Raw genomic sequence first — 13,980 nt, 5'->3', positions numbered from 1 at the left:
CAATGTGCCAGGTGCCCAAGGGTAAAAGCTGAGGGGATGCTTTTGCCATCATTCCTATGACATCATAGGAGAGAGATGCTGCAAATGACTGTAAAACAAAATAACACACGATAAGGGAGGGACCCTCCCTCCCCCAACTGCGGAGGATTTATAAGAGGATCAGACAAGAATCTCCCATTATGTATGAGGTGAGGGCTGATTATGATCTGCACTAATGTGGTTCAGAGGGACTACCCAGAGAAGGAGTTGGACACGTACAACAAAACAAAGTACTTTGTGAGGTCTGAGAGGGAGAAAGATGATCCTACCCTGACCTCGGATGTGTGTGTGTGTGTGCAATGGAACAAATTCTTAGAACACAGAATAATTCAGTTTGGCTGGAACAGTATGGGGATAAGGCTAGACTAAGGGCACATAGTAGGTGCTTAATAAATATTTATTGTATTGTAGAGGGAAGTCGTTTGTGCAAGTTGTTAAATACATCCATTTCTGGTGAATAAAAGCATTTTATTATGTGAAAAGCATTTTGCTAGGAAGGAGATGAGAAAGACACGGCCAAAGGGGTTGGTAAAAGCACAAGTTGAAGATAGGGAGCTCCCCCTACCCCCCACTCCCACCCCCAGTGTGACCCTGCTCCATGCAGAAGCCAGAGAAACTCAACTGATTAAGGGAGACTGAAAAAAGTGGCCTATAGCTGGTGCTCTGCAGTGGAGGGCTGTGTCTTGCACATGGAAACCTTTCTGGTAAAGATACGGAGATAAAGAAAAAAATCTATCTGGCAGTTCCCTTTGTGAGGTGTTCTCTGCTGCACCCATCTTCTTCCCATCTATCTCCTGGTACTACCTCCTTTCTACTTCTCTCCCTCAGCCAGCAACGCCCCATAGATGGGGCTGGCAGCCAAGATTTTAGGAAGCTATTTATACAGAAAGCAAGAATGCACATCTTCCCATTTTCATTCTGAAAATGTCCTTCCCCAAGTTATGACTAGGATCGGAAGTAAGGGACAGCTGGAAACCAGCACACGGTAGAGCGGCAAGTCTGAGGACCTGGACTTAAGTTCAGACTTTGCCACTTAAGCTATCCATTTCCTGAGCAAGGACAAACAGAAGAAATATGTGCATATTACATATATGTGTATTAAATGTAATATATGTATGTATATAGATTATATATATATATATATATATTCGTGTTTAATTGCAGCCTTTTCTAGGGTGGAGAGGGAGGGGGAGAAAATAAAAATTGCACAGCAGAGAACAAAAGAAAGTTTAGAAGGAAGTACAGGAAAGCTGGGTGCTTTGAAAACAATGTGTAGTATTTATTAACACAGGTTTTCAAAAAAAGTAAAAGTTTGAAATGGAATTTATTGCTTTATATTAAAAGCGTCTCTATGTTCTGCTATGTACATGGAAAGATTTTCTTTTTTCAAGTTGTATTCAAGTTGAAAATGAATTTTTAAAAATTAAGAAAAAACTCACAATAATATAAGTAAGATATGGTAGAACTGCTCTGTGTTGTCATTTATATCATGGTTAGAGAGGGAAATCAAGGCCCTCAATTTGTAGTCTCCTGTCACTAGGCTAATCATGATATGTTACCTCCCTCCCCCCAAAAAGGCCAAACTATTTTTGTGTCTAACTTGACCCCTCCTCTACCTTTCCAGTATTCTTATACTATGGCACTTTGTGATTCAGTGACACTATTCTCCTTGCTGCTGCTGGAATAAGTCATTCCACTTTCAGTGTGGACATTTTCACTGGTTGTGCCCCATATCTGGAATTTTCTCCCTCCTAATCTTCATCTCTTGGCCTCACAACTTCAAGCCCTGGCTAAAATCTTATCTTCTAAAACAAACCTTTCTCCTATGCTAGTGCCTTCCCTTTGTTGTCTCCAACAATGTGATATATGATATATATCTATATATGGATATATAAATACAAATTGGGGAAGACAACATACAAACAATTAGGCACAAATAAGATATTTACATGTATCTATACATTTGTGTGATATATATTGATATATAAATACCATATATCAATATATATCACACAAATGTATAGATAGATCTTATTTGTACCTAATTGTTCGTGTGTTGTCTTACCCATCTGACCATGAGCTCAACAACAGTGACTGTTTTTTTGCCTTTCTTTGTATACTCAGGACTTATCATAGCTGACTGGTTGACAATGCCATTTGATTTAGAATCTAAAGGTTTGATAGGAATTCATCAGACAAAGAAGGTAAGGAGGACATCTGACCCATAAGAACTGAGGCAATATGGAGAATTATCTTCGCAGAGTTGCCTATTGGTCATTCTTTACTCGCATCTTTTGCTATTACACAGTTTTGGAAATTTTTATACTATAAAGTATACTTCATACTATTCCTTCAAAATTACTTCTTTGGAAAGTGCTGACTAATACCTTTATCCTAATACCATTAACACCTTGGATGAACATATAGAAGACATGCTAAATACGCAGCTACAACCAAGAGTAAGATAAAAAAAAAAAACCAGGATCTAAAAGGCTCTTGATAGACTAGAACATCAGATGAAATTTAATAGCAATAAACCTAAGGTTTACACTTGTGTTAAAAAAGAAATCTACCTCTTGAGTACAACATGACAGCAAGAAACAAAATAAAATAAGCTACCCTGCCCTGTGTCAAATTTCCTTCTAGCACATTCTAGCCTATCCTGAGCAGAGTTTTAGGAAAGATAAATGATAAGCTGAAGGGAGAGCAAGAAATTGACTGGGACGGTGAAGGTGATAATGCCTTACAAGAGCTAGCTGAAGGAACAAGTTTTAGCCTGGAAAGGAGATTTAATGGAGACAAAATAATAACATTCTAGTATGTAAAAGGCTATCCTATTGGTTAGATGGTTAGGCTTAAGATCATAGTCCCCCCTAGAAGGGACCTTAAAGGCCTACTAGTCTGACTCTTTTTATATCTTCAGGATTTAGCACAGTACATGGCACATAGTAGGCATTTATGCTTAATGACAACTAGTTTAATCCTCTCATTTTACAAATGAGGATCAAATGAGAGAATATTTGTCAAGTGCTTAGCACAGTTCCTGGTACACAGTAGGTACTTAAATTTTTAATGGCTGATTAGTCCAATTCTTTTACAAACGAAAGAATATCTGTAAAGTGCTTAGTATAGTTCTTGGTACATAGTAGGTACTTAATTAATGCTTATACCTTTCATCCTTACAGATGGGAAATTAAGAAGCAAAGAGAGATAAAATGACTTGCCTAGACTATGGAGCTAGTGCTTAAAGCTGAATCTAAACCCAGTCTTGCTCACTTAAAATACAAGGCTATGCCACGCTGCCTCTTGGTCCCAATGAACAGACAGGAATAACAGGGTTGGAAAAAGGGGGGGGGGAGTGGTGCCCCCCTCAATATAAGTCTGGTTGTTCTAATAAGATTCTTGTTTTGTCAAATATCTTTTGAGTTTCCTAGATCTCCAAGACTGCTTCTTCAGGCTAAAAAAAAATTGAAAGAACTCCACTTACTACCTCATTTCTCTCTATAATTTTCAGACCCCTCATCTTCCCTCTCATGGACAGATTCCATGTTTGTCCTTTCCTAAAGTGCTACATCCTCACATCTTCAAGCTGCCTTAGATATCTGGTGGCATAATATAGTGAAGGCATGAATTTCATTTGATACCAACCACTATCTCCCCTGCCCCAGAATCCCCCCCAACCCCATCCCAACCAATATCTATTCAAGGAAGAACCTAATGAAAGAAAAAGCAAGACATTAAATTGATGGTGACCAATTCCCATGCTAAAGTGAGGTGCTTATGATTTGATGCAAAACTCCCGATGTGGCCTTACCAATGGAGAGTACAATGATCCCAATACAGGATATCCACTGATAAAGCCTGACTGTATCAATGTGATACTATAATAGTCTGCATCTTCATCGGTGCAGGTACTTTTCTCTATCAGAGATCCTAAATCATCTAGGCCTTAGCAGACAGCCAGTAAATTATGGTTAAAAAAAAAATTTAGACCACAGCTCTCTGGTGATGAGTCTCATGGTTTATGGACACAGCCCACCATCTTGCTGGACCATGAAATCTTTCCAGCTTGCTAAGACTTTTTGAAGAAATAAAAATTTTTAAAAGGAACTAAATAGTTAAGTCACTGCTGCAAATATAAAACATTTCTTTCCATTTCACAACTGGGTTTTTTCTCTTGCAACAGTTTCCTCATGAACTGCCATGTACGATTCTGTCTTTCAAGTGAAAAAGCATACCAAGTAAACTAAAACGCTGAGCGTCCCTGTTTATTTAGCAGTAACCATGACTGGCCACTCCAATTTAAGTCAGGCAAAAATGTACATAGAGATGTAACTGTAATGAGTATTTTAAAGCTGACTCACCCTAAGAGCTGACTTTCATGAGACATGGTCAGAGGTCAGACAAGTAAATCTTAAACCAAGTTTTGAGGAATTTCTTTAAGAAATATATTTTTTTAAATTTTTCTTTTCCCTCCTCCCTTCCATTCAAACGTAAAACAAAAGAATATGGGTAGAGGCCCAAATGTGTCTGAGATTGGTGGGGGAGGGAAGAGGTAAAGGGAAAAATACATCATATATACACAAACTTATTTCCCTGGAGTAGACCAGAAAATACAACATGCAAAATGCATAGAGCAGGAAACAGGAAACAGGCGACTGGTTGCATTGATAATGCAGAATCAAACTGTTATCTTGAGGCCACAAGAGGAAGGAAGTTAATCTTTTGAAGGAAGATGCCTCCTGCCTCTAAGTCAGATTACTCTAGGGGCTTCCAACTATTTTTCTAGTTGCAACTTACATATGTTCATTTATACACAGAAACGGCCTATATTAATTACCTAATTACTTATTTTAACTTATACATTACCTATTAGTTTACATATACATAAAATTTAAGTTAACAAACTTTTAAATTCTACTAAATTCAGACTAAATTGGATACACAAACCCAAAATGAACAAACCAGGATTCTATTCACACAACAGGGAATGCCCTTTTATTAGATTGCAGATTTTAAGGAGAGGGAGCTTAACTACTCAGTTAATTCTCATCCAACTTTATATTACCAAAAACCTGAACAGTACATATTTCTGGTTTGACATCCTGTTTTTTAAATACAAAACATATCATGCTGCAGCTACCATTCAGTGATTAACTCCTGCTGTGGATTTCTTTAGGATATTTATCCCAGTTTTTATTTAGGATATTTATTCCACTTAACCAAAATATTTAAGATATTTTCCCAGGTTTATCCCCCAAAATCTCTATTTTGAAAGAAAGGAAATGAAGACACTAAAGCTCTAAGACAAGCCCAGGAAGACAGGATGAGAAAATGGTGCCAAATCATTAAGATCTTGGTCACTCAATCCACTGGCTGGTTCATGAGGTTGTAATCAGTGCAACCTAGTTCTTTTGACTAAAGTCATAGTAAAAGCATAAATTGAAGAGGAAGAAGTAATATATGAGAATGATTTAAAAGGCCGATATTTGGGGAAATGAATGAAAAAATAACATATCATAAGATATCTAAAGCTAAAGGGACCTCGGAGGCCTGCTACTTAACTCTCCCCTCCTCACTTGACAGTTGGGAAAACTAAGGCCCAGGGAAGTTACCACTGCCTTGTAGTACGAGACTTGCCTAATATCAATAAGGTAGTGTCAGAATCAGAATTAGAATCCAGGTATTCTGTCTGACCTGAGTCCCAGATATTTCCACTGTACCACTCTGCATCACAAAGTCTACAGCACCCAGCATTCCTAGGCCACAAAGGTGAACATAATGGAATATTATTGTGCAGCAAAGAAAGGAGAGAAGGAGGCAGAGGAGGAAGAGAAGGAAAAAGAAAGACTACAGCAATGCAAATGAACATTATCATTAAAAGAAAACTGAAGCCCAAGTAATGGAAAAAACAATGACCATCCTGGAGAAAAGACACCAAAATGTATCAACTCCTCCATAGTAGAAAAATGGGGGGTTACTAAGACAGATTATCATATACACTGTCAGATAAGATGTCTGTGTCAGATGCTTTTGTAGAGATTCAACAGGGGGTGCAGGTGGGTTCCGCTCCGTTCCATTCCCTTTTCTCCTCTAACATGGACACCACTGTGATAAAAGCTTTCGTGATCTGGCTTACTGAGACTACTGGTCTACTCTCTCCCCAATTCAGTCTATTCTCCACTCAGCTGTTCAAAGTATTCTTTCTAAAGCACAGGTCTGCCCATGTCACTCACTCCTCTACTCCACATGTCACTAAGTTTTTATTAAGTGCTCCCTCTGGCCTTTCAAGCGCTTCACAACCTGGTCTTTTCCAGTCTTTTTATTTCCTCACACTTGACTGCCCTGCACATACTTCACTATCCAGTGACATTTATCTTCCTACTGTTTCTCCACTCCACTTCCCAACCCCATGCCTTTGCACTGGCTATCCCTCATGCCTAGAATGTTCTTTCTCCTCGCCTCAATCTTCTGGCTTCCCTGGCATCCTTCAAGACTGTTCAAATCCCACCTTCAGCAAGAGCTCTATTGGGCCCTGCCTCTCCCACCCCCAGCTAGCACTTCCCCTCCTGAGATTATTTCCAATTAACCTTGTATCTCTCTTGCATAGATACATACATGTTTCCTGGTGGTTTTTCCTCTTTAGAACCTGAGCTCCTTGAGGGTTGGGGCTATTTTTTTTTACTTATTTGTATCCCCCACACTTGGCTTAGGGCCTGACACACAGTAGGCACTTAAATTATTTCCAAAAGGCTAAAGATGAGGGCCAAGTAACTAATATAAAGACAAAAGACATCAATACAGCATTTTTCCTTAAAAACAAAACAAAAAACCTAATACAAGTACTACTTACTTCCCAGAGTTAGAGTGAGGTCTAATTACTAATGCAATGTGCTACTTATGTAAAGCGCTACATAAATACAAGATAACTACAAGGTATAAAGTAGATCTGCCTGGTAGTATGGATAAGTATGAATAAGATGTCTCCAGGTCCCTTTGGAAAATCTCAAGAATGTGATCACTCCAATTATTTTTACCTTCCTCTCAAGGAGTATGGACAAATTTTGGATTACATCCATAGTCTAATTTGTCCTCATGCTTTTTTCAATGAAATATAATTCATAAAACATTTGTTAAGTGGCAATATGGATGCAGTTCATTCTGTAAGGCATGGGGGATATAAAAAGGATAATTAACTCCTCCACAGGTCCTACCCTCAAGGAGTTTACAATCACCTTTGAAATCAACAAGCTTTCCTTCACTCCCCAGTGGAGCTTTAGGGGCAAAGTGACACTTTCAATTTCACTGCAAAGTGAGTGGCCATTAGGATGTCATCCAGATCCTCACATCACTGAACTCTCAAACGAACTCTCCACATGTCACATACAGTTTAGGGCTGAAGTCAGAACCCAGTCCTTCACCAGCTGGAACCTCTTTTCTTGCCTAAAATTGGATGTGGATGTCTCTCTGGCTGGAGAAAGAGGAACACCTTGGCATCCCAGCAGTGGATATACAACGGTGTGGTTTTAAGTTCAAATTTCCCTGTCATATAACTGCTTTTGGTTAGTACAAACACTGTATCACACATGAGACAGACTGAATTAGAGAATATATTATTTTAAACAAACAAAAAAAATTCCCACGTATGCAATTAGTTAATTGTGTGTTACCTAACTTGTTCTTCACAATAAACCTGTTACATAGGTAACATTACCCCCATTTTACAGATGAGAAAGTGGGAGCTCAAGAAGCTGCCCAAAGGGGGAGGCTAGGTGGCACAGTGAAAAGAGCGGGCCCTGGAGTCAGGAGGACCGGTGTACAAATCTGGCCTCAGACACTTAACACACAAAAACTAGCCATGTGACCTTGGGCAAGTCACTTAATCCTAATTGCCCTACTTCCCCCTCCAAAAAGCAAAAAAAAAAAAAAAAGAACAAGAAGAAGAAGAAGCAGCTGCCCAAAGTCACACAGCTAGGACACATGTGTGAGGCAGATCTTCCTAAGTTCAACCAACTTTCTATCTGCTAAATTATGCTGCCAGGGCAACTAAGTGTCACAGTGGATAGCGGGCCAACCTTGGAATCAGAAGGACCTGGGTTCAAACCCTGCCTGAGACACTTAAGGGTTGTATGACCCTGGAACAGCTAGGTGGTGCAGTGAGTAAGAGTGCCGGCCCCGGAGTCGGGAGGACCCGGGATCGGTTCGGGCCTCAGATACTTAACACCCACACAAAAAAAAGAACTGGCCATGTAACCTTGAGCAAGTTACTTAACCCCAATTGCTTAAAAAAAAAAAAAAAAAAGAGTTGTATGACCCTGGGTAAGTCCCTTAACTCTAACTGCCTCCCCAAAATAAATAAAGTTATGCCGCCTAAGAACTCCAGCCAGTATTTGAAACCCAGTGGATTGTTGAATTTTTAATTATTAAACTAGTAGGGTAGCAAGCTAAAATTAGTGTAGGCTGACCAAGAGGGGAAGATGAAATCTTGACAGAGAAAGTAAGATACTTGAGAATAGTGAAGGAAGGGAAAAACTGCAAAATCTCACCATGACTCCCTTCAAGAGGCTGCAATTCATCTAATTAGAGCTATGTACCAGGCTGACCACTCCAGACAAAACCAAAAAGTTAATTCCAAAACTTAATTGCTCAAAAATGGTGACCATTAATCCTGCTAAAATTCCACATCAATTTTCAGCCCCATAACCCCATTTCCTCACTTCTGAGTCTAAATTAGACCTCACAGCAACATGTGAATTCCAAGGAGAGAAGATTTCAATTTATTTTATTTCTTATGTCCTCCATAGATTTAAAAAAAAAATTTTTTTTCTCACAATCCACACAATCAAGGAACAAAGAAAATAGACCCAGAAGAGGAAGGGACCTCCAAAGCCATCCAATCTAGCCCCTTTCACTTCATTCAGATGAGGAAATCAAGTACCAAGGAGGGTAACTGAAGACCAAAGAGGGTGTCCTTAAAACTCCTAACTTTGGCTTTTGGGACTGTAGAGCTTCCAAGCCAGCTTTCTAGAATTCTTAGGACCACAAGAATTCAGGTCAGCAGTGCAGGGAAGATAAACAGAACTTTCTTTCATAGGCTATTAGTCACATTACTGTCAGGCATTCACATTGCTCTACTTCAGTATTTTTCACACAGATGCCCAGAGAGTGGATGATGCTGACAATAATGAACAATTTCAAAAATTCCAGCCTCTAACTTATAATTTTTGAAAGCTCTCCTGTGTGTAACCAAGTATGCCAGAAGAAAGAGCAATTCAGACTAATTCATGGTACTATGGTTGGAAGAGCGATGGACTTAGAATAAGGAAATCTAGGTCTGAGTCCCAGATCTATCACTTGGTAGCCCTGTAACTGTGGACAAGTCAACCTCTTTGGGATTCTGTTTCCTCCTTTGTAAAATGGGGAGAATACTTCTATTCTTCAACTCAAAAAGTCACTAGGAGGAAAGTACTTTGCAAATTTTAGGAAGGTATTATCTGCTCCAAAAACAAAACAAATAACAACAAAAAAGCCTGATGATCTGTGAAACTTAAACACACACACACACACACACACACATTAGGGGATGGATGCTTGATCACCCCCACAAACTGACACCCCAGAAAAGACTAAAGAGAAAGAACAAAAGATCACCACATATCACCATGACTTTCGTTTATCTTTTATTGACAGATCAGTGTTGGTTCAAATAAAGCAGGTCCTAGAAGAATGTATTATGGATATTCAAATTTGAGACAGAGCAATCCTCCAGACAAAGAGCTACACAAAGCCTCATCTATCATACTGAATGGAGGACTGCCAGGCCAATATAAAGAATGATATAATTTCTTAAAGATGGAACACAATAAAAAAGTCATCACTGCAGGAGCCCAGTATTCCCATGACAGGGACTTATAAAACTAGGTGAATATAAACGCAAAAGAATAAACACTGATCTTTGTCTAAAGTCTCTTTAAGTGAGCCAACATAGCTCCTTTCACAGGAGTAAATCAATTTTTGGACAATATGTTGTGGATGAAATACATGTTGATAGAATTTTAACTGAGGCTTTTCAATCTTGATGCCAAACCAAAATACTAGACACCAATTTATATACAATGTAGAAGGAGGGAGGGAAGGGAATAAAGGTAACTGCTTGGGCTTCAATTTCTTCCTTCAAAAAAATGAAGAGGTTGGACTAGATTGGGGATTAAGATGGAGACAGTGGATAGTTATCAAGGGGTCCTTGAACTTGGATGAGAAAAAAACTGCACCTTTATTTTCTCTAACCTTTAACTGAAATTTAGCATTAGGCATCCTAGACTGCCAAAGGGGTCTACAACATTAGAAAATGTCAAGAATCCCTGCCCTAAATGAGCTCTACAATCTCTTCCAACTCTCATGTCTAATACTACACACACACACACATACACATACACACATACACACAGACACATCATATTTATGAATGAACTTTTAAAGTTTATCTGCTTCCCTAAATCTTTTTTTTGGGGGGTGGGGAGGGGAGCAGAGGAAGGCAAAGGGTAGATGGCCACAATTAGTTTTAGACAGAAGGCAGGCACATATGGTTTGGATGTAGAGCCAGGGACTGGTCTAGGATCTCTGTTACCCCAGCCTGAGACCCAGTGGAGAACCCTAAAATTGGAAATGTGGACTATTTACAAGGGCTTCATGTCAAAGTTTTCATTTTACAGATGAGAAAATTAAGGCCATCGAAGAATCGATTCAATGGCTTACCCAAGGTCACGCACATAGTAAGGAGCAAAGCTTGGTCTCCAGCACCAAATCCAATATGCTTGTCATGTTTAGAGAGCAATGCTCCTAAAGGGATTCCAAACCTACTACAACAGCTTTGTTGCTGCTATTTTTAAAGTTGTTCCATCAACAGAGCTAAAAGGGAAATATCAGTCTCTCACCACCCAATACGATGGTTAGACCCAAATCTTTAGACCTCTCACTCTTTCTGAATTATTCTTGCTTCAGGAAGGGACATGAAATAATCCAAGTAGGGAAAGCAGACATTTGAGAATATCTAGCTCTTCCTCATAATGCAATTCATCACCTTCGTCACTCTAAATACCCGCCTATACCTGTGACAAATGGCTATATACTGTGGACATCTCAAAAAACAAAACAACCCTGACACATACAAAGAATATTACTGCTCCTTCAATTCTTGGAGAAAACAAAGTCCTACTGAGATGACAAAATACAGTGCGAAGGTGCAGGGCACTGAGTTCTCAAAAACAGTGACACTGAAGGCTGACCTCTGGCAGGTTCAATGGCAAGCTGAGAATGCTTTCCGTGTATGCTATAGAGAGAGACTCTGTGTATGTGTATGTTTTTCTTTTGAAGAATGGAGTGGCTGTTGATTTATTTTATCCCTCCATTTTGAGTATGGGAGCTGGTTTATTTTATCTTTATACATTTCATGGTAATCGTAATGCAATTGGTCCTTAGTAAATGGTGAAGTTTTGGTATTAAAAACAGAACTAACCAGTCACATATTTCAGATATTTCAATTTTGCAAATGATATTGTGCTAATTGCATCAAGACCCATCACATCTCACTACCTCAATGATATTCACAATATATCTTAGAAGACATGAGTTTAAGGATTCATAAAAGAAAAATTTAATGGATATTTTAAAGTCTATTTGTCCAGAAACTGATATTCCAATAAATGGCCTGAGCCAGAGATAGGGAACCTGAGGCCTCAGGGCCACGTGGAGATTTGTTCTGTGAAGTCTAGATCCAATCAAAGGGTGGCACTTGAGGACCTAAGGGGCCACCTGTGGCCTCTAGGCCGCAGGGCTAATACATCAGAAAGACAATGAATTGAACCTCGAATTGAATAGGAGAAAAGGAACAGCTGGATTTCATTTGGGAAGCTGTACAATGCTCTTTTTAACAATCCCAAGCTGGTCTCCAGAGGAAAAACCCATCTTTTCAACACAGATGTTCTCATGGCAATGCTTTATGGATATAAATCTTAGTTTCACAATCTCCAAGGAATCAGGATGGCAGGTGAGCCAAAAGGCAATGGAGAAAGACAAAAGTGGGCACTTATTTATACCAGAATTAATTGTAGTTATCATAACACGTAGGACTACGCAACAGTAGAAAAGGATTTTGTAGAATGAGTCATCCCCCTGGTTGGAGACACATCATGGCATAGTGAAAATAACTATAGCTTTGGAAACAGGGTATATAGGTTTAAATTCCAGCTTTGCAATTTATTAGGCAAATGACTTAGTTTCTTTCCTCGGTCTCCTGTAAAACGAGAGGATTGGATTCAATGACCTGTAAGGTCCTCACTGGGACTAAATATAAACCAACAGGTCATCCATTATGCCATTTAGGGTACTTTTATAAACCACAAACCAGCGAACCTAAATTGTAATTTCTTTTTGATCTATTATGTAACTTACTTGGTCTGTCCCCTCCCTGCCTCCTACTTCCCATTCTATCAACTCCAATGGCTCCCTATTGCCTCCACAATTAAACATAAAACCCTCTGACTTTCAAAGCCATCCATAACCTGGCCTCTTCTTAACTCCCCAGTCTTCTAATCTCTTAAACTCCCCCATATGCTTCATTCCAGTGACACTAGCCTCCTTCCTGTTCCCTTCTCCCAACTATTTTCCTTGGCTGTGCCCTATGCCTGGAAAGTTCTTCCTCCTCATCTCCACATCCTGATTTCCTTCAAGTCCCAGCTAAAATTCCACTTTCTACAAGAAGCCCTTCCTGATCTCCCTTTAGTGCCCTCCCTTGACTGATTATCTCCAATTTAACGTGCGCGCACACACACAGGCATGCACGCATGTGCATGTATCTTGTCTGTACATTGTTGTTAACACGTTGCCCCCTTCATTAGACCATGAGCTCCCTTGGAGCAGAGGCTGTCTTTTACCTCCCTTGCATAGAGCCTAGTACCTAGCACTTCTCACTTGACTGCTTTCCCTCACATGCTTGTAATTGATGCTGTGTGTTTTAGCGTTGGTGTAGCCCCATGTCAGACCTCAGTCATCACATGCTTAATGCCCAACATTCAAAAGTGTTTACAGAATTGAAAGATTAATTTTATTAATCTTTGAACAGTCCTCAAATATTTACTAAAGACTCACTGTGTGCAAAGCCCAGAGGAACCTGAAGGATGCAAAGAAGCATCACACAACACTGTGTAAAATTCATTTCCCTGCTCTCAGAGGATTAAATCATTTTAACTCCCAATGACTAATTCTATAGCTTATCTCCAAACAGTTATCACTTACTTTTAAGATGCCTAAAAGTTAAAAAGTAAAAGTTTGGTATAAGCTGTTAAAAATATAATTCTCTTAACTTCCTCTGTGACTTTACTAAACCTCACCCATATGATAAACTATTGCACAAGATTTCTTTTGAAGCCAAGTAGCAAAAAGGTATAGTGCACTACAAGCTAACATTTTTACTGCCTTATGTGGAATAAGAATAAATTCTGGAAAAAAGTGGTTTCAAATTTAAATACTATTTTCCCCTTCCCTCTCCCTCCATGAACATACATACCTGTGATTCAACTATGGTGTTAAATTCACCATAATGTGTCTCCTATCAATAAAACTGTGAGTTTAACAAACTAAATGAGATATGAAGGAACAAAAAATCAAAATTAAAAAAAAAAACTTATAGGGGCTACACTAAAATCTTTAGGTAGGTTTTTTTTACAGTTTACAATGTGTTCAACTATTTTAATATCTTTAGCAGCATGGATTAAATAACCTAGATCATACTTAAAACTTTATTAGTTTAAGTAACAATATTTTTCTTCAATTAGAAAAAAATAAAGCAATATGAAGGCACTCACTGGGGAAGTGATAGCTGAAACTCAAGCTTCAAAAACCAAGTGTTGTTTCATCTGTGTTCCATTCCAAATCACCCCAGGA

At 39.0% G+C, this 13,980-nt stretch overlaps 1 protein-coding gene across 5 annotated transcripts in view; it reads right to left on the bottom strand.

The window, feature by feature from the left end:
• The window catches only part of SPTBN1 (spectrin beta, non-erythrocytic 1), a 316,708-nt gene that overhangs the window by 108,126 nt on the left and 194,602 nt on the right, over positions 1-13,980 (bottom strand). The gene's annotated exons all lie outside the window — the stretch shown is intronic.

Source organism: Petaurus breviceps, unplaced genomic scaffold (genome assembly GCF_028583685.1).
Source record: "Petaurus breviceps papuanus isolate PSGF00001 unplaced genomic scaffold, PetGlider_PUasm1.0 90842, whole genome shotgun sequence".
In the NCBI taxonomy this organism is placed as follows: domain Eukaryota; kingdom Metazoa; phylum Chordata; class Mammalia; order Diprotodontia; family Petauridae; genus Petaurus; species Petaurus breviceps.
This window is presented reverse-complemented; position numbering and strand designations above follow the sequence as displayed.